Genomic DNA, 21,587 nt, shown 5'->3' with positions numbered 1-21,587 from the left:
TATTAATTTATATATTTCTTTCAAAAAATGTAAAATTTACTAAGTTTTCGTTTTCTTTGGTTTGTTTACATATTCATATATCAACCATATGTTGTGAATATATGTTGGATATTTTTTACTGCGGAAAAAATATCCAGTAAAATCAAATAATTCTCTATCAACGAACTGTCATTTTCTTCGCTCTCTTACTCTCTCGTTGCAAGTTTTCAAAAGTACGCGAACGGAATCCAGTAACAATTGTTGTAAATTGTTACAAATTATCGAGTACGCGAACAGACCTAATAACAATAATGTTTTCATTTGAAAATAAACTTAATTTTAAATTACAATCAAAAGGTTCTGTACATTACTACAAAACAATTAAAATTTTGAAACTGCTATAAAAAATAGGAAATATTGTGGAAATGATTTGCAACTTGGTATAATAATTTTAAAAGAAAATCCTTATTAATATTAAATACTTTTGTACATTAAAAGCCAATCCATAGGTTAACGATTGTCGATTAAATGAAAATTAAACTTCGAATTAAGTAAGTTTGTTAATTTTGTTTGCTAGTTTAAGCGCCTAATGCAAAAAATTACATAAATTTTTTTTTATTTCTTGATTAATATAAATTATGGAGACTTCAAATACAATTTTTTTTTAATTAAGTTGTCTTTAATTTTCATATTACAATTACAGTTGTCTTCTTTTTTATATTCATGTCTGTTCTGTAAATCGATTCGGTTTCAAAACCGAGAAGCTTTTAAAACCGAATTTGGTGTTCTGCAAATCGAGTTTTTATTTGAACTTAAAATTCAGAAAAATAATCATATTTTAAATGAAAAAGAGTTTAAAATGTCCATAGCATTTATATTAAATTACAATTATATTAAAAAATTCAAAAAATAAAATTTTAATTTATTTGAATAAAATTAAAATCGATTTACTTCCGAATAGGTTTGTTTTTGAAACGAAAAAAATTATGAGAATTCGTTTTTAAACGAGAAATTTACTTGGATTCGGTTTACAGAACAGACAGGATTAACTAATCTATTTATTGACATTTATTTGCCAACTCAAAACCCAGCTGTTAACAGAATAATAATTACATATCCCTACACATTTACGTATTTACATTTATTTATTATTTCTTCTTTGAGATATTGAAAACATAAGTTACGACAAAAACTTCAATGGATGAAATCTCAGCAAATACAAGAGATTTTTAAACAATTCAAATAGTATTCTTATGGAACAGCAAATTGTGACATAAAGTTTGTTGTAAAATAAAGTTGAAATATAGAGAGAAATTCAGTTTTTGTCAATTTATGGTTGTTCCAAGATTTTAATAGTTTTGGCAAGTGAAACATACATATTGCAAATGATAAAACTTTATTTTAAAGTCGAGAATGATATAAACGATTTTACTAACAAATATATCTTCGCCAAATATGTCCAAAAACTGGGTTCTTTTTTTTCAAATTGTAGTACTCGATATCTCTATGTGATTCAGAAAATTCTTAGGTTAAATTCAGAGCAACTCTTTAGAAATGTATACCCGATATTTAAGTTAAAAAGTTTCTCTTCAGCGTGCGATTTTAATTCACAAGACAACAATAATGAAATTTGTATTCCTGTAAAAAGATTAATGTTTACCCATTTTTATGCATTTCCAATGTATGTATGTAGTTTTTTACAAACTTCACACAAAAGTTTAAAAATATTTTTTATTATATTTTATATAAATACTTAGCAAGGCGTATATTTTATAGTACTCAGTTTAAAAATTTTTGAGTTTTGGGAGTTTGAAATGAATCGAGCGAAATGTTTAACCAAAAGAATTCAAGACGTTTACTTAATATTTAAGATTGCACTGAAATTTTCACTACGATTCATTGGAATTTATTATTTATTTCTGAATAGTTTAAACGATTTTTATTGTTTCTTTGTAGTTGAAACATGGCTTTTATTCCAAATTAAATTAAAAAAACAGTCCGGTTTTTAATAGTTTTCAAATGTTTATAATAAAATCAGTATTTAAATATGTACTTAAAAATCAATTACAATTTTAAAATATGGTTTCTTTTCAAGGTAATTTAAATATCTAATGAAGCAATGCGATGCGATCAATAATGAAATACATTTCTAAGCAAATGTTGTGATCTGAATAATACATATGTATATGCTTGAGCTGTGCTGTATCCGAATCTGGAATTTCTCAACCACATCAGGTATATTTTAAAGTCCACCAATTATACTTTCTGAAAGTTCAACCTGTGGACTTTAAAACAAAGGTTTAAACTCTGCTGCTTCTTCTTCGGTATTGACCTTAAGTTTGCCTTAATTGGACGGTTATATCTCATACATAAATACATACATATATATAATACATACATACATACATACATACATACATACATACTACATACATACATACATACATACATACATACATACATACATACATACATACATACATACATACATACATACATACATACATACATACATACATACATACATACATACATACATACATACATACATACATACATACATACATACATACATACATACTACATACATACATACATACATACATACATACATACATACATACATACATACATACTACATACATACATACATACATACATACATACATACATACATACATACATACATACATACATACATACATACTTACTTACTTACATACATACATAAGACATTTTATAAATATATGTTTCATAAATATGTAGGTGTCGATATTACAACGTGGAAAACCTGATCTGATGGAGAAATTCGAGTGCAAACTCTTACGAATTTCAATTATTGAGTAAGTAAACTTAATTCACAGACTATTATCTTTAAAAATATAAATTAAAAATTTTAGATAAAAAACAATAATCACCAAATTGACATTACTGTTTTCTGTATACTAGAACAACTTATTCCCTATAGCAAACTCAGCAATAACAAATTCAAAAATTCTCGTTGTAAGGCATTTTTTGTTTACACACAAAAACATCGAAACCCCAAAAATAAAAAATCTTGTATTATTTTACAGTCGACCGTAAAAAACATGATTATTTACTGTCGTAGACGCTTGTACGCAATTAGAACATGTTTAAATATTTTAGGTAAAATAAATAAGAAATAAAACTACGTTCGACTATATGTATGTATGTATTTAAATACATATATGCCACATACACACATTTACATTCACAGTAATGAACATCATTAAAACAAAGGAAAGGAAAAAACTAGCAACAGAACTGTTTTTCAATTTAAAAGAATTTTAACAGGATTTTTAACTTATTCTTGTTGTAGTTGTTCCTGTTGTTATTTTCTCGCAAATGAATCTTGTTACCTGCTGCTGACGAGATCATATCAAAAAATAAAATTCGGAAAATAATACAAATCTTAATCTTCAGTCATATAGGGTAATAAACGTAAAAAATATTTCTGTACACTACTGGTACCATCTTCAGTCATATAGGGTAATAAACGTAAAAAATATTTCTGTACACTACTGGTACCATGTTCCCAACTAACATTCATGACAAATATTTTATATTAAATTACTTTTTATAAAAGTTGTTAAAAAACTAATTTTTTAAATTACAGAAAAAAGTATCAAATGTCTGATCTTGACTAAAGTATAAATGTGGATATGCAAATAAAATAAATAGTAATAGAGAATTAGTTTCTTTTGGAAATATGGTATGGTTGTTGGGTAATTAGTACGTGAGTTCGTGTATATATATGTCTATAAATAGTATATTTACCTTTTCAATATGGGAAATTCCATACGATCGTATGTAAGTGAGATTTGTACGCCTACAGAGTGGTATAGATTTTGTAAAAATAGGACTAATTAAAAAATAATTTGTCATTTTGATACTATCTTTCAATTCGATACCTTGTTTTTTAAGATATGAAGGTAAAATTAGGGGATATCATATGTAACAAAAACGGAAGTCATTTTGAAAATCTGCAAATTGTGTAGGCGTTTTTTTATTTTCATACACGAAGAGTCATATATTTTCTTTATAATCCGTAATTTTTGAATAACAATAGTTTAGATAATTTTGTAATACATATTTAATTGGGTATCGTAAGTGACAAATTCCTATCGTGCAATATTTTTTGGTTATTAAATCCTTATTTTGTAAATATGTATGTATGTACATTAGGGATATAACTATTGACGTTTTTTGCATAAAGCAAAGCATAGTCGTTTAGAGCATTAAAAATATGAAAACCCACGGAATTATTTTTTCGCGGTTGTTAAAACTAAACGCAATAAGTTTTTTAATACATATTTTTAATTATTTTGGAAAAATTCATCTTATTCTTTTGTTAAGTTGTTTTAATAATTAATAATAGCTGCGGACATATTTCAAAATATAATTTTTAATAAGGGAAGTATCCCTCACAATTGCAAAAAAGTTGCAATTATTTATATAATTACTGATTCAGCATCGCCCAGACCAAACTGTTAAAGTTAGATCATGCATTTTTGGTACAAGGTTTCTTTGCCATTGATTAGATCCACCAGAAAAGGATTTTTAGGAAACTCGAACGTTTAGGGGATGAAATGGTAAAAAATATTCAAAGTGTGTATATTTCAGAAACTGGTGTTGGTGCGTGAAGTTTTTGATTCCAAATGACCCAAAAAAAATTGTATTTAAAAAAATTATTATTAACTTGTATATAAATGTTAGGTTTGCCGATTACTGAAGCATAATTATGAGCAATAACTGCAATAGTTTTATGGGTGTTTATTTTGTCAGTCGTGGCTTCCTTTTTCATGGAATTGCCCATATGCTTTTCCCGTATTTGTATGATTTGACCTTTAAAGGTACACACAAGTAAGAATTTGCTCTAAGCCGTTAATAAGCGTTTCATTCGTAACGCACAATATTAATATGTATGTACCTGGAAATATTTATTACTGTTCTGTAAAGTTATGGTTTTCCGTTATCTGCTTAAGTACTGGTATTTGTTCACTTAATATCCCATCGATACCTGTTTGAATATTACTACTGTCAAATACTAGGAAAATGAAAAATATTTTCTTAAGAACAATATATAATTAGGATGACGCCATATTTTACCTCTGCTTATTATAATGTTCAGTATTTTTTCACAAGAAATTTAAATCAAATTCACATGAAAGTGAAACGATTGTATACATATGTACATGCATATTCAAGCCATAACATGATTTTTGTGTTTTTGTTTTTAGGCTCAACCAAAACACAATACAATGAAAACAATCTTGGTAGTACAGTGGTTTAACAGATGTATCTTTAACTAACTATTATTTTAATAACACAGGAAAATTCCTCCTTATATAAAAATATTTTATAGCAAGGAATAAATTTACAACAGTATTAGAATCACTTTAAAAATCACTTTCTCATAATTTGAGGACTTTCTGCTCCTTATTTCTATGAAAGATGTTGAGGATAATAAAAGCGGGAAAATTTAAGCGATTGTAAGACATGCCTCTTGCTTTCAATATCTAACGATATTCAAAAGTAGATAAATCAATAATTAAATTTAAAACAAAACATACATATTTCAATTTTAGAAGAGTCAGACTGATGCAAACATGATTAAAGTTTAAAAGTTGATTATAATTCCTTTTAGAAGAACGTCTTATAGATTTATAGAACTGGTAAATTGTATTTAATAATATCGAAAATCACGGAAATGGAATATACATACATACATATACATATCGGGGACATTTAATTTAAAAAGTAGCCATACATACATACATACATACATACATACATACATACATACATACATACATACATACATACATACATACATACATACATACATACATACATACATACATACATACATACATACATACATACATACATACATAGATACATACATACATACGAACGTACGTACATACAATTCAATTGAAGCATTGAGATGAGTATTAGAAGTGGGTTGTTGGAGAAAATCTGTGATAATTTTTTATGTTTTCGACTATAAATGCTAAATGTAAAAATAGATAATATAGATTATACTAACTAAACATATTGACTAATACGATTATGTAGAGCTTAGAAAAAATTATCATAAATATTTAAGTGCAAAATAATCCTAAAATAGGAATGAGTTAGAAATTTAAGTTACAATTTAATTTAAATACTTGTTGATTACACTAAAATGTATGTTTATTTCTTTTAGAAATTTTATAAAAGTAAAACTTTTATATAGTCTGTCTGTTTAATTTAGCCATAAGGATTTTTTAAACTATGTGGCTCTGGATCTGATGATATCTCCGTTGTCGTCTGCCTTAAATGTTGAATGTTGGTATTTGGCCCATGGTATGTTGATTGTTGATACAGTACTGTATGTTGAATAAAAAATGTTGACTGTTGACTCAAATACTTCTTCAAGCAAAAATGGTATGTTGATTGATGATTTTCAAACCCGTCCATTTTGAATGTAATTGTATATGCAAATTCTGACTGTTTTAATTTAATTCATTTATAAAATTTGAAAAAGTCAAGCAAAAAAGTCAAATCATTTTAAGTTTAGCAAAAAAGTGAATTTAATATCAAAGCATGATTTTTGAAAATCTTACATGAATCTTACTATAAATTTATTTTACTTCTTTTCTAAATGTTTTAATAATAGCTTTCTTTGTAATCAAAATCTATAGATTTTAAAACAAATACACTACGTGAAATAATGATAAGAGCATCTCAACTAAAATTGATTAAGTGAATTTATCCTGGAACACCAAAATTTAAATTGTAAGTAATTATGGAAGGTACATTTTGAAATTGCGTTAAATCTGGATTGTTAGCTTTATGCTTGGAAATAACTATTGAATACATATATACATATATACAGATGTATGTATCTATGATAACATTTAGGTAACCTGAAACTGTTATAAATTATTGACAATTTAAAAAAAAATCAAGAAAAATTGGTAACAATGTGTAATAAATGGCATTTTGGTTTTAGCTGAACCGACCAATTATTTTCCAGACAAATGTTACATTAAATGGGGTTCAAAAATATTCAAATATTCTCCTCAAATTTGACTATGTTCACATTGGGTTTTTGCTTACAATTAATATTTGGCTTCGTGTTTGTATACATTATTCTCAATTAAAGAGGAATCCAAATTTGTCTTAATAGATTTTAGAATTAATTTCTCTCATTGAATTCAAAAACGAAATTTCTAACCATTTCAATATTTCAGATGAGTATATCCATTAACTTTTAGGAGTATAGCAACGATAAGTTAGTGAAATATTTTGGTTTCCTAACTAATATTTGGCCATTAGATTTGAACAATTCGTTTATCATGTTTATCATGTTTATCACAAAGCAACAATTGAGAGAAAATTTATACAATTTTAAAGTTGTGGCGATCTACTGACGTCTAAATGTAACAAACATTTTATTTTATTTTTTCTTGTGCAGATCCGTCGGTAGCCGTAGAACATCATTTTATTCATTTGTGTACTCATTATTATTTGGCGTAGTGTATTTTTCTATTTTATTTATTCAATAACATCTTAAATATAATAAACTGATTTGATTTAAATGTATACGTTTCTGACTGGCTAAAGTATAAAAAATACGACAATAATAACAAATAAAAATGGTGAGGTTTAACATACTTTATGGAAATGTTGAAGTAGTTTTTAAAATGTTACGTTAAAAACTGGAATTTAAAATAAATTTTATTGTAGTTATATATTTATTTATATGTATACGTATATATTTAAGATTAAAACACAAAACGTTTTTAATATTATTATTGTATTTATTTTGGTTATAGAAATTTTTCAAAACGCTGGATTTTGTTTTTATTATTTTTTTATACATGTGTTTTTTTTTTTTCTTTTTTAATTTTATTTTGATAACATACAAATGTGTTGAATACCGTCGGCACACGCAAACACTTAAAAAATATTTTTATCTCACAGATTGTGTTAAAACATTGCGGCATTTAATTTGTAGATTTTTTGTTTAAAATTTGTATTGCTTTATTTTTTAAATTATTTATATTTTGTTAAAGATTCTTCTTAGTTTTTTCACCATCATCATTATTTAATTTTTCTTTTTTGTTATTTTTTTAATTTTATTATTATTTTAAAATACATATTTATATTTTTTGGCGTTGGAGATATATTTCACTAAACACTAGTATAAATTTATTTTATATAAATTCAATCAAATATATATTTAATTTTTTTCACACATTACTTTGTTATCTTGCATTTGTTATACATAAAATATATTTATAAATTTGTGTCAACTTTTATATATATTGTAAATACCTATCTGTATATTATTTTTTAAATATTTAAATAATTTTTGTGTGTATTTTTTAAACGATTTTTGTCTTCACGAATTTCAGTAAGAGCGTGGCTTAACTGTAACAACGTGTTTTTACAGAACTTTGCGACGCATCCAGTTAAGCAAGTAATGAGTGCTCGCTTAAGCTGGCTAAATGACTGTGTATGGTCGCGCCATAATATAATATGCAACACAACGTAACAAACGCTGAACAAAAAAGTAGGTACCAATAACGACACATTCCTCTCCCACTTGCTCTGAAAGAAACGCACATATAAACAAGGCAGCAGCAATAGTTGTTGTTGTCATATACATACAAGTAGAGGGTGTTGTGTATGGTGCACAACGCACCATTTCGCTCACCTCTACACATGTACATAGATACTTCCATACACATAGTTTTATACAGCACCAGTACAGTACAGAACGATTATTGTTATTTTTGTTGTATGGCTGCGTTTAAGTGTGTGTGTTTCTCTTTGCGAGCTCTCTCGTTCGCTCTCGTCTAACGTGTAATGTGAGAGAGTATATCAGAGTTGTCGTAGTTTACAAAATGTGAACGATTCGCAAAATACCAGTATTTTTTATTATACACCATCAGGTACATAAGTAGTTAGTAAGTGGAATAATATGCAAATCTGAGCCTACTAATAAAGACTAAAATCACATACATTTGAATTTTGTATATGGCTATCACTTTTCTACAAATCGTACAAAAGTACGATTTTGTTTGGTACCAAATTAAACTCTGAATGATGATCTATTGTCATCTGCTTTGTGGGTTATTTGTGTACCCTTCATTTTCGTCAAAGGGTATGTATAAGTTTGCCATTCCGTTTGCAATTTCTAAAATTTAATTTTGCGGTCCTATAAGCTAAGTATAGTATGTACAGTGACGGCACAAAAAATTAAAACAAGATAATTTTTGAGTGGAAAATCAATTTTCTGCCAACCTATATGGTAGAATTTGATGATCAATATCTCAAATGAAAACTACCCAGCAAAATCTTTACATACTTGGTAAGCCAGAAAGTAATATTGGAATATTGTTGTTGGCTGTTGCACAGTGGTATAGGAAAAAATAGAAGGAAATAATACTGTAACTTCTAAACGGTTAGTCCGTTTTGTATGAAATGTGAAGAGAGGAGGTGTTGTCGAATTTAAGTTCTGAATTTGGACCTCATGGGCCTACCGCGGGAATGGCCAGAGGTCCCCAAACTAAGACACCTCGGGTATGTACAATTTTTAAAACGATCCTATTTCTTCCGTACGATTTCAAAATAATTATTATATATGAAATCTGCGCGATGAGCACTATAAAAAACCTCGTAGCTATAAATTATATATTACTGCTTAGTAGATATTCGCATTTTAAAATTAAATATTCAACTTATTTACCCATCCTTGTTCAGTTTTTTGCTAACTGTGGGTCCAAATATTTCCCAATTTTCCCCAATTTTCTTTCGTTCAATTAACAACAAGTGTTTATTAAACAAAAAATAATTATATAAAAATCGGGACTGAGTCAAAAGTTATATGCATTTAAATTTAAAAACCTTTTCGCTAATTTTTTGAAAAAAAAAAAAAAATACGTTTATTATTTTTAAGTTATCTTTAACAATTTCTAAGAAGGTAAAGAATTTATACTTTTTGAAAAGCTAACCTTCCACGAAATATTTTAAGTAAAACAAAGTTCAAAATTGTTTATATCGAGGGGACCAGGTGCATGTAAAAAATTCCTATGTTAATATCCTCCACCACCATCAGTGGTGATAGAGGGTATATACAAGTTTGTCATTCCGTGTGTAACACCAAGAAATATTCATCTGAGACCCAACAAAATATATATATTCCGGGTCCTTATCAAATTCTGAGTCGATTTAGCTATGTCCGCCTGTCTGTCTGTGTAAAACACGCTCACGTAAAAACGATGTTAAATATAATAAAGAAATTCGGCCAAAAGATTCACTATTGTCCTAGGCAGTTTGGTATTGAAAATGAGCAAAATCGATTTACATCGAAATGAGTTACGAGTCGAAATTTAAAAAACTCAGAAAAAATTAAGCTTTTTTAACACATTTTAATACAATTTTCACAAAAACTATGCGATATAATTTCATAAAAAAATCAGCACACAATTGTTTCTATACGAAAGCTTAATTAAAAATGGGCGGAATCGGTCCACATTTTCATATACCACCCATACAAATGTACATATTCCCGGAAAATGCATTTGTTACACGGTGTGACAAAATTACAAAAAATCAACAGACTCATCGAGAGACCTAGTGAAGTTGGTAGGTCTAGTAGAGTAGATTACAGCACCATTTTTAGAATCTTCAATATACCCTAAAAATCGGAACATATTGGAAAAAACGCTTTTAGTTGACTAGACAGACCAAAAAAAAATTTTCAACTGTTTTAGAAAGAGTTTCCTTTGTACTTTTCAAAACATACACGTTTTATATTTTTTAAGGAAATAAATACAAATTTTTATATTTTTTTAAAATTTTTTAGCATTCACGATAATTTTTGACCCACACTTTATTAGAAAACATATTTTTTAAATATTTTTTTATTTTAGCCCACATTTTTATGAATAAAATAAGATATGAAACGTTGAAATCAGATAAAAACTGACAGAAATAGAATTTTTTTTTGGAGAAACAAAAATTTGCCAAATCTCTCATTGCTGAAGTAAAATATCAACGTAAGATATGCAACACAAATATAAGCTTTACTTTTTTTTTGTACCCGGCGTTGACCGCGATTTTAAGTGATTTATAATATTAATCAATGTATGCAAATTAACATTGACTTTGCCTTTTACCCCTGAAATGGATATGTCAAAATTAAAATATACATTCAAAATATATAATTCAGAACAAATTTCACAAAATTTACCAAAAACACACATTTTCTCCCTTTTCAAAATTCTTTAGGCTTGAATGGTAAAAAATTACATTTAAAATTTTTAATTTCATAAAGCAATAAAAATATTAATACTTAAAATTTCTAATCATTTTCTCCTTTCAAGCATGATTTAAACTCTTCAAAACATTTGAAAAGATACTTTACTAAAAATTGAGAAGCTTAAACCAAAATATATATATTTTCTTAAGGGGCCTTCACACTATCACACTTTACGTAAGTAAAGTCTAAAAAATAAGTAAGATGAAATTCCATCCGTATTTCAAACAAGTTAAAGTGCTATATTCGGCTAAGCCGAATCTTAAATACCCTACACCAGCTACTTTTATATTAATACTTTTTTAATTGAACAAATATTTGTAGAAATAAGTTTTCCCATGTCTTAAATAGAAAAACCCCAAGATTTAAACAGCTTAAATCTGTTACAATTACAAGATTTATTGAACATTACAAACTCCATTTTCATTTACATTTTTAAAGCGCCTTAAGATATGATTTATCGATATTTAATAATTTGAGTGAAAGATTTAAGGAAATTCACCTAGCATGGGAGATATGACCAATTCTGTATATAAAGGCTATATTTCAGTCAAATTTTGCATCTATATTGTAATTTAGTAATAAGTAATATGTGTTTAACTGATTTTCGGAAGGGAACCTTGTATGGGACCGATCGCACCCATATTATGAACGGATCGTGAAAAAATCTTAAAATATAATTTTTGTATACAAAACTAATATTTGTGCAAAATTTTATATCAATAGCTTTATTTGGTAATGAGTAATGTGCTTTAAGCAATTTTCGCAGGAGGACCTTGTATGGAGCTATGACAATTGTGGTCCGATCGTAAAAAATTCCACAGTAACATCTATCTATATATATAAAAATGAATGTGTGTTTGTTTGTATGTTTGAACGTTATAGACTACTAAACGGCTGAACCGATTTTCTTGAAATTTTCACAGCATATTCCTGCATGTCTGGAATAGGTAATAGGCTACTTTTTATTTCGAAATTTCAAGTGGGCGATGAGCCACGCCCACATTAAGAAAATATAAAATCCGTATATTTTAGATAATATAACAGTTAGAGTCCTCAAATTTTGTCGGAGCCACTTTAGTGTCAATATGATCATTTAGGACAAAAAGTAGGCGGACTAGCATTAGGGGGCGTGGTACCTCCCATATAAATTAAATACAAAAATTCGTTTATCTGGGAAACTAATAGAACTAAATTCTTAAAATTTAGCACGAAGAACTTTAAAATCCATATAAACATTTTGGGTAATAAATTGGCGGACTACCCATGAGGGGAGCGGCACCTCCCATATTAATTAAATACAAAAATTCGTTTATCTAGGAAACTAATAGAACTAAATTCTTAAAATTTTACACAAAGAACTTTAACATCCATATAAACATTTTGGGTAAAAAATTGGCGGACTACCCATGAGGGGAGCGGCACCTCCCATATTAATTAAAAACAAAAATTCGTTTATCTGGGAAACTAATAGAACTAAATTCTTAAAATTTTGCACGAAGAACTTTAATATTCATCTTAACATTTTTAAGGAAAAAAGAGCGGACTTTCATCTGGGGGGCTTGGAGCCCCCATATGAATAAAATAGAAAAATTCGTATATCTGAGAAACAATTAGAGCTAGAATCATTAAATTTTACTTGAAGAACTTTGACATTCACCTGAACATTTAGAATATAACGGGCGGACTTCCAATGGGTTACTTGGTACCTCCCATATGAATTAAATACAAAATTTCGTTTAACTGGGAAACTAATAGAACTAGATTCTTCAAATTTTGAACAAATTATTTTAATAATCATCTGAATATTTTGGAGGAAAAAGGGCGGACTTTCATCCGGGGGTTTGAAGCCCCCACATGAATTAAATTCGTATATCTGAGAAACTATTAGAGCTAGAATCTTAAAATTTTACATGAAGAACTTTGACATTCATGTGAACATTTAGAGAATAACGGGCGGACTTTCAATGGGGGGCTTGGCACCACATATATGAATTAAATACAAAATTTCGTGCATCTTGGAAACTCTTATATTATTCAAATTTTTTGTAGATAGATAGAAATTGGCGATAGATAGAAACTGGCGAACTTGCAATAATTTGCTTGACATCTTTTATATGTAACATATAATAAATCTGGTATTTATTTATACATATTCCTTTTAGGGTAGCAAAGCACACTGGGTATAGCTAGTTAATGTATATAAAGACAAAATGTTGGCTAAATTCTGTATCTATATCATTATTTGGTAATGACTATTGTGCATACAATTGATTTTCTGGAGGTGACCTTGTATGGGAGCTTTGACCAAATATGGACCGATCGTGAACAAATTTTATGGTGTGATTTATGTATATAAGAGCAATATTTGTGCTAAATGTATCGATATCAATATTTAGTAATGAGTTACAGTAGTTTTCCGATTTAACGAACCCATATGTTGTCAGGCCTGTTCGTAAAATTGAAAAGTTCGTTATATGCAGTACTAACTAAAACATTGGTTTTTAGTAGGAAAATAATTAAAAATAGGTGCATAAAATATTTTTTAAATGTATTTTATAAAAATTAATTCTTTTTTTATAAAAATAGCACAAAACACAAAATTCCGAATCTTATATACCCACCTTCAAACCATATTTGTGTCGAATTTCATCGCTGTATTTTTAATTCAGTCATGAGCGTTAAAGTTATTTCTCGAAGTTCATCGCTATACTCGTATTTTTAAGCGAGTAATGAGCGTTGAAGTAATTTTCTTAAGGGGGCCTGATATGGAGGGTAAGGTCAATTATGGACCGATTCCCATAAAATTTGTTAGAGATTTCGGTTAGTATAGAACATGTTTGAATCGAATTTCATCGGCGTACTTGTATTGTTAAGCGAGTAATGAGCGTTAAAGTCATTATCTGAAGGACGGACGGACATAGCTACATCGAACTAAAATTTAATAAGAACCCAGAATGTGTTACAGCTTTGGGTATAAAAGTACCGCTACAACTTAGGTTATTTGTTATTTTTGATAAATGTCATTTTATCTTCATTTAAATAATAATATTTTTATTAGTTCGTTAAACAGGGTACAAAAAACAAGTTTTGTTCGTTATTTAAGGTAGTCAATAGGAAAAATTAGCTTGTTCGTTAAATGCGATGTTCGTAGAATTGAATGGTCGTTAAATCGGAAAACTACTGTATGTGCGTTTAAGTAATTTTCGGAAGGGAACCTTGTTTGGGAGCTATGACCAATTATGGACCGATCAGAAAAAAATTTTACAGTAGAATTTCTGTATATAAGATATATGGATATATTAATTTAGTAATGAGTTGTATGGGAGATATGACCAATTAAGGACCGATCGAAAAACAATTTCATAGAAACATTTCTGTATATACAAACTTGATCCAAATTTTATATGGATATCTTAATTAAGTAATGAGTTATGTGCGTTTACGTGATTTTCTGGAGAGGACTTTGTATGGGAGCTATGACCAATTATGGACCGATCGGAAAATAATTTTAACTAACATTTCTGTATATAACAGCAATACTTGTACCAAATTTTACATGGATATCTTAATTAAGTAATGAGATATGCGCGTTTAAGTGATTTTCGGGAGGGGACCTTGAATGGGAGCTATGACCAATTATGGACCGATCGGAAAAAACTTTCATAGAAACATTTCTGTATATACGAACTTGTTCTAAATTTTATATGGATATCTTAATTAAGTAATGAGTTATGTGCGTTTAAGTGATTTTCGGGAGAGGACCTTGTATGGGAGCTATGACCAATTATGGACCGATCGGAAAAAAATTTCACATTAACAATTCTGTATATAACAGCAATACTTGTACCAAATCTTATATGGATATCTTAATTAAGCAATGAGTTATTTGCGTTTAAGTGATTTTCGGGAGGGGACCTTGTATGGGAGCTATGACCAATTATAGACCGATCGGAAAAAAATGTCACAGTAATATTTCTGTATATTAGAAAAACACTTGTTCCAAATTTTATATGGATATCTTAATTTAGTAATGAGTTATGCGTGTTTAATTGATTTTCGGGAGAGACCTTGTATGGGATCTATGTCCAATTATAGACCGATCCTGAAAATTTTTTCTCTGATGGAATTTTATTCTCATAAGATTTTAATTTGTAAAACTTGTGAAGATATCAACATTCTGACGGAAGTTATTAACAATAAACTCATTTTCCGGTAATATGTACTTCTGTATGGGAGGTATATGAAATTGTGGACCAATTCCGCCAATTTTCAGCAGAGGTCAAGCCCTTGTGCAGAAACAAATGTATGGCGATTTTAATGCAATTATATTACATAGTTTTCGTGAAAATTACATCGGAATGTGTAAAAAATGCTTATTTTTTCGGAGTTGTTTTAAATTTTGATTCATAACTTTTCCCGATGTGAACCGATTTTGCTCATTTTCAATACCAAACAATAGTAAATATTTTGGGTGAATTTCGTTAATTTTTGATGCTTCGTATTAATGTGATAATGTTTTATACAGACAGACAGACAGACAGACGGACAGAGGGACATAGCTAGATCGACTCAGAATTTCATAAGGTCCACGAATGTATTTAGAATAAATAATATTCATTGACTTAGAAAAAATTAGTACATACTAATTTTTCCCCTGTCGAAAAATGCCTATTAAAGCTTCCCAAAATAATCTTGAAGTGTGTGGTTCAAATTTCATTAAATTCGGTTCAGTCGTTGTCATAATAAGACGTAACTGCATCACGAAAAGTAGCAAAAATAAAAATATTTCCTTTGCAGTTTAATTTGTCAAAAATATTGATATTTATAAATCTCAAATATTGAATATAACTTTCCACAAATTCAAAAACTTCATATCATTTTAAAATTACAAAACAAAATTCGATCCTTTTATCTGTAAATTTTTAGTTTATTAAAATACTAGCTTGCTGCCCGCTACTTCGTTAGCGATACATTTTTGTCTGGAAATAAATTTAAATTAGCCCCTATCACTGTTATTCCGTGTGCAACACCAAGAAATATTCATCTGAGACCCAACAATGTATATGTTTATATTCCGCGTTCTTATCAAATTCTCAGTCGATTTAGCTATGTGCCTTAAGCACGCTCCCGTTAAAACTGTTTTCTTAAGCAGTTTGGTATTGCAAATCAGCAAAATCGGTTCACAAATTTAAAAGTTATGAGTAGAAATTTCAGACTAACTCGAAAAGGACGATTTTTTCCTAAATCTTAAATAGTTTTGTTAGAAAGATAATTCGATGAATTTTGTCACACGTTATTTTTTCGCTCAGGAAACAATTATGTTCAAAATCATAACAATCGATTCAAAATTTGCCATAGCCCCCATACAGAGGTACATATTCCAGGAAATGGATATATCTTTAAAAATTTCGGTATCATCACAAAATTTTGCACATATGTGTATAATATGAACGGTTTATAATTGGTTTTAGCTCCGATATAAGCTCCACTTCCAAATATCACTTTAATGTACATATGTAACTAATTAAGAAATAAAGATATCGCAATAAAATTCGACATAAATGTTTTTGTGTATATATCACTCCCCAAAATATTTTTTTGATCAGTCCGTAATTGGTCATAGCTCCCATATAAGGCCCACTTTCGATAACTACGTAAACGCACATTCATTTATAAATAAAGATATCGTGATAAAATTCGACACAAATGTGTTTAAAGTACACCACCCTGCGAAATGTTTTCCGGATCGGTCCATAATTGGTCATAGCTCCCATATAAGGTTTACATCCTTATATCATTTAGCACATACATATGTATATAATTAAGAAATAAAGATATCGAAATTAAATTTGACAAAAATATGTTCTGTGTATATAAATATAAATCACTGCGCCAAATTTTTTCCGCATCGGTGCATAATTGGTCATACCTCCCATATAAAAGCCGTCTCCGAAAATTACTTAAGCGAACACATTTAATTGACCAAAAGAGATATCGCTATAAAATTCGACATGAGTATACATATTTTGTGTATATACAAATCATTCCGCAATTTTTTTTCTAGATCAGTTCATAATTGGTCATAGCTCCCATAACCGATCATCGTTCGAAAATTACCTAAGTGAATATAATTCATTAATAATAACGATATCAAGGTAAAATTCGACAGGAATTTTTGGCTTATACAGAAAAATATTTAAAAACTTTTTTGGCATTTGGTTTAGTCCATTTCCCTATAATGCACCAAAAGTCGTTTTGCGGACCAGATATACTCTAACAAAAATTGAAATTAAGTATTTTTCCCGCGAAAAGCTCATACTCTAACAAAAATTCAAATTATTTTTCCCGCGATAAGCTCAAAGCTGTGGAATTTTTGAGACCCATTTCGAAGAGATTTCAGAAATTTTTTTTTAAATATTGTACTGAGATCAAGATTTTTAATCGCTGGTAGGGAACTGAGGGCCTTTTCAAAATTTTTTTTTATTTTTCTCGTATTTAGTACATTGATAACAGTGTTGCCAGGTTAGCTTTTTAAGGCTAAATTTGCCTTTTTATTTATCATTAGCCTCGAAATTTATATTTTATCTTCTGGCTTTTTCTAGCCTTTATTTAAAACTTTAATAGTTTTTATAACAAAAGGATCATTTATTAGGATGACCTTTTTATAATAATTATGCCATATTCGGAGGTTTTAGTTGTATGGGAGCTAGGATAAAACCTAGCTCCTATTTCCATAGGCTTCGTTATACTGAAATTTGGCGTACGTGCCAAACTCCATCAAATTAAATTGAACATTGCGAACTGTATCTTGCGCGCAAGCTCAACATGGACATCCAGCCTGTAAGCCGGACAGATGGACTTATTCAGATCGGAAAATGATTCTAGGCTTATTGGTATACTTTTTGGTGAGTATATGACATATATTGCTTGCCGTCCCCACTAACGTGCATTTCAGCATTTTATTTAATTAAGCGAGAATTGCCTTTTTTGGATCTAGTGCCATTTAATTTTTTTTCCTTCTTTTAACGCAGATTTTAAGATATAAATTTAGCCTTTTTCTAGCCTTTTTTTAATTTTAGCCTACTCTAGCCATTTTTAACGTCTGGTTTAGCCTTCTATATCTGAAGCTCTTGGCAACACTAATAATAGGTATTCCCACAGAGAAGTGGTCCACGGCACATCCTATTATACATACATATGTATGTCTGTTGTGTTCATAATTCTAATGAGAAAATAATTTTTTTATAGAGTACCAATTTTTGACACCGTTTTTATCCCTTCATTACCCGAATTTCTAAAAAGTACCAAAGGGATTTCTAATAGCCTTTAATTAAAATAGGATACATTGAAATTTTTATTTGTATGGAAATCTATTTAGAAGATAAATTGGCTAAGAAAATGTTCTACGGGGACAGTTTTTACCCTTTTAGCTCTATAAAGTTACGATTTTTGAAAAAGTACCAGACACCTATCAATTATTTTTTTGAATAAAAAAGTATATATTGTAATGAATGATTTATGAAATTTTTATAAACTTGCATGAATTCAATTTATACTAATTGCTTTTTATGGGTGTAAAAGTTGTGTTTATATTTTCATTATTCTTTCACACATATTTAATGTTGCTAAACATTTGGTCTCTATACATTGTTGAATTTAGCAGAGTTTCAAACCAGAATATAAACTTATAGTGTTGGGTATATTAGTGAAATTTTTTTTTTCTGTTAACATTTGATAAACGCAATTATAAGGGTAATTTTGGCTAAACAAATTTTGTTATATATTTATTCTAACTATAATGTAATTATCATAATAAATTATCATAAATTCAATTAAAAATTATGTCTGAGTGAACAAGTGATGGTTTAAGGGGGAGAAAAATGGCTGGGGTTGATTTTTGTGGAATGAAGATTACCCATATGACAAATACTCATTTACGTTTTAAATACCGAATACTTTTTACTTCGGAAGATGATATTCTTCGGTTAAAATAACATGGTAACCTAAAGAATGTTTAACTTCCTTTTTCTGGAGATTTCGAGCCGATACGAACGTGTTTGAGAGTATAAAAAGTCAATTTACAAATTAAATCTGAAATCATCTAAGTTTATTTAAATTCGACAATTCAGAAGGTAATTCTAAAATAAAGTTTTCATCATAATTTTAAATAAGCTTTAAATATTTTACAAATTTTTAGCATTAAAGAACAAGGAAACTTTAAACCCAATTCTGGGGGACTCGTGGTTGTAATTTTTGAGCCAAATATTACGGAAAAAATTTAATTGTTGGCTTAATTATTGATTTAATTCCAGAGAAAGTTCTTATTTCCAAACAATTACCTGCTTATCTTCTAAATCCAAAGGAAAACCTACTAATATTAAATTTTATCCTCTAAAAGAATTGACCACTTTTCCACGTTTTCAAGACTTGGTCTGTTAAAGTACTTATATCAAATCTCGTATCACGTCATGCACGTGGATCTTAATCTGAAATTCTATCGAGCAAAGCTAAACACAAAAGAACATTTGCGGTAAGATTTTGAAATATATGAATTTTGAATGTCTTCCAAACTTGTATTTTTGTTATTCCTGACAGATTTCATAAATCGTCGAATGTTCTTGTATACCCTACAAAATATTAAATCCCTAACCTGTATCATCACTACTCAACATAATCCACATCGTCCAACTTTATGTCATCATAATCTTCTTTGACATACATATTTTCTGGGAGCAGATAGAAGAAGAACAATTAAAATTTTATTGGTGTCAAAAGTAAATTGATCAGTGATCAGAATTGTTCTTAAAATTAAATTACATAGAAAATAGTGAAAAACGAATAATAAAAGTAAAATATATAGTTAAAAGAAAATATAAAAATAGTATAAAGTTAAAGTGAAGGTAATTTTAAGAAAAGAATTTCGTTTGACCAAACATTTATTTAAAAATTTAAAAAGAAAGAAAATCGTAAAAGAAAGAAAAGCCAAAAAAAAAAAATTAAGTAGGTGCCAATTATTGTTATATATAGTGAAAAAAAAAATTGTATATGAGAAAAGTTGAATGTTAAAATCTGCCTATATTTCAAAAGTTAAAACATAAAGATAAAACCTGGTTAAAAAATGTAAAAAAATCCTATACCTAAATATTGAAATTATAAAAAAAAATATCATAAAATATCACAGAAATACTAAAAAAAAAAAATCACAGGTTGTTTAAAAATTTGAAATATGCAAGAACATAATCATCCCTACTTATTTAGCAAAGTCAACTACAACAGTTCGCTGAGGCCTCAACGTTCCTGAGTTATAGTTGGTGAGTGTAAAACAAAATTATTTAATTATTTGATTTTCTTGCATATACAGTTAAGAATATAGGAGTAAAAAAGTATACATATTTCTAAAAAAAAAAAAACAATAAATGTATAAAAGCGAAAGAAGAAGCATTTGAAGTTTCTTGCATTTCTCTTTATTTTGTTTTGCTAATTTGTTAATATTCAATTTGTTTTAAAATGTAATTTTACTCCTCTATTCTTTATTATTCTTAATTACTTGTGTATCTTTTCGTATAAAAAAAAAAAAACTTAATAATCAAAACAAACGTAACGTTTATCTATTTCGGTTCGGTTACGATATTAAATTTTTTTTAGGAGAAATAATTAATTATTCAGAAGTGAAATTGGCATTTAGTTAGATTTTGGGTTTTCTTGTAGAAAAAGCTATTTTTTTTATATTATCTTTAAATTTAAACATAAATTTTGTTAAATATTAAGAGAAATGTAACATAATTTTTGAAATTTTAGAATCCTAATTAAAGTAAGTGAGATAAATAAATTTATGAATTCTGAGAAAATGAATCGCTAAATTTAAAGTTCTGTTTTCTTGCATGACATGAATGCGTTAGGGTAGTCTAAATGTGGGTTCTTAGGAGTATAATTAAGTGCCACTAAGAAATTGGTAGGTGTGGGTTTCGAGGCACATATCTCTGGTCATCTTGGAGATATAATTTATGATCAGTGAGTTGGCTATAGTTATTCTCATATATAATCATAGTTTGGGGCTTTTGATTTTGTTTACTATGATTAACCGGACCTTTGTAGAGTTGATCTTGTTCTCGATTAGTGTTTAAAGTTATTTTAAGGGAGTCTATATAAAATTAATTGTAATAACAATAAAACAAAACGATAGGAGACAAGAACCCCCCAACCCGGCTGATCGCTAGCGATAACAAGGCTCCCGTCGTCGACCTTCGTGTTGTTTTCTAAATTTCTG

General features: G+C 28.4%; 1 protein-coding gene across 9 annotated transcripts in view; it reads right to left on the bottom strand.

The window, feature by feature from the left end:
- LOC119615953 (protein pangolin, isoforms A/H/I/S) overlaps window positions 1–8,572 on the bottom strand; it is a 141,978-nt gene extending 133,406 nt beyond the window's left edge. For 3 of the 9 annotated variants that reach the window (XM_037972004.1, XM_037972009.1, XM_037972010.1), the window contains exon 1: window positions 7,666–8,570. The gene's annotated coding sequence lies outside the window, so the exon portion shown is untranslated. Of the gene's footprint in view, window positions 1–6,184 lie in introns of all 9 variants that reach the window. The other 6 variants (XM_037972005.1, XM_037972007.1, XM_037972011.1 and 3 more) reach the window with 6 other exon arrangements.
- Between the last annotated feature and the right edge of the window lie 13,015 nt (window positions 8,573–21,587).

Source organism: Lucilia sericata, unplaced genomic scaffold, assembly GCF_015586225.1.
Source record: "Lucilia sericata isolate MDLA Ls3-8-SP2 unplaced genomic scaffold, ASM1558622v1 Contig000049F_arrow, whole genome shotgun sequence".
Classification (NCBI taxonomy): Eukaryota; Metazoa; Arthropoda; class Insecta; order Diptera; family Calliphoridae; genus Lucilia; species Lucilia sericata.
This window is presented reverse-complemented; position numbering and strand designations above follow the sequence as displayed.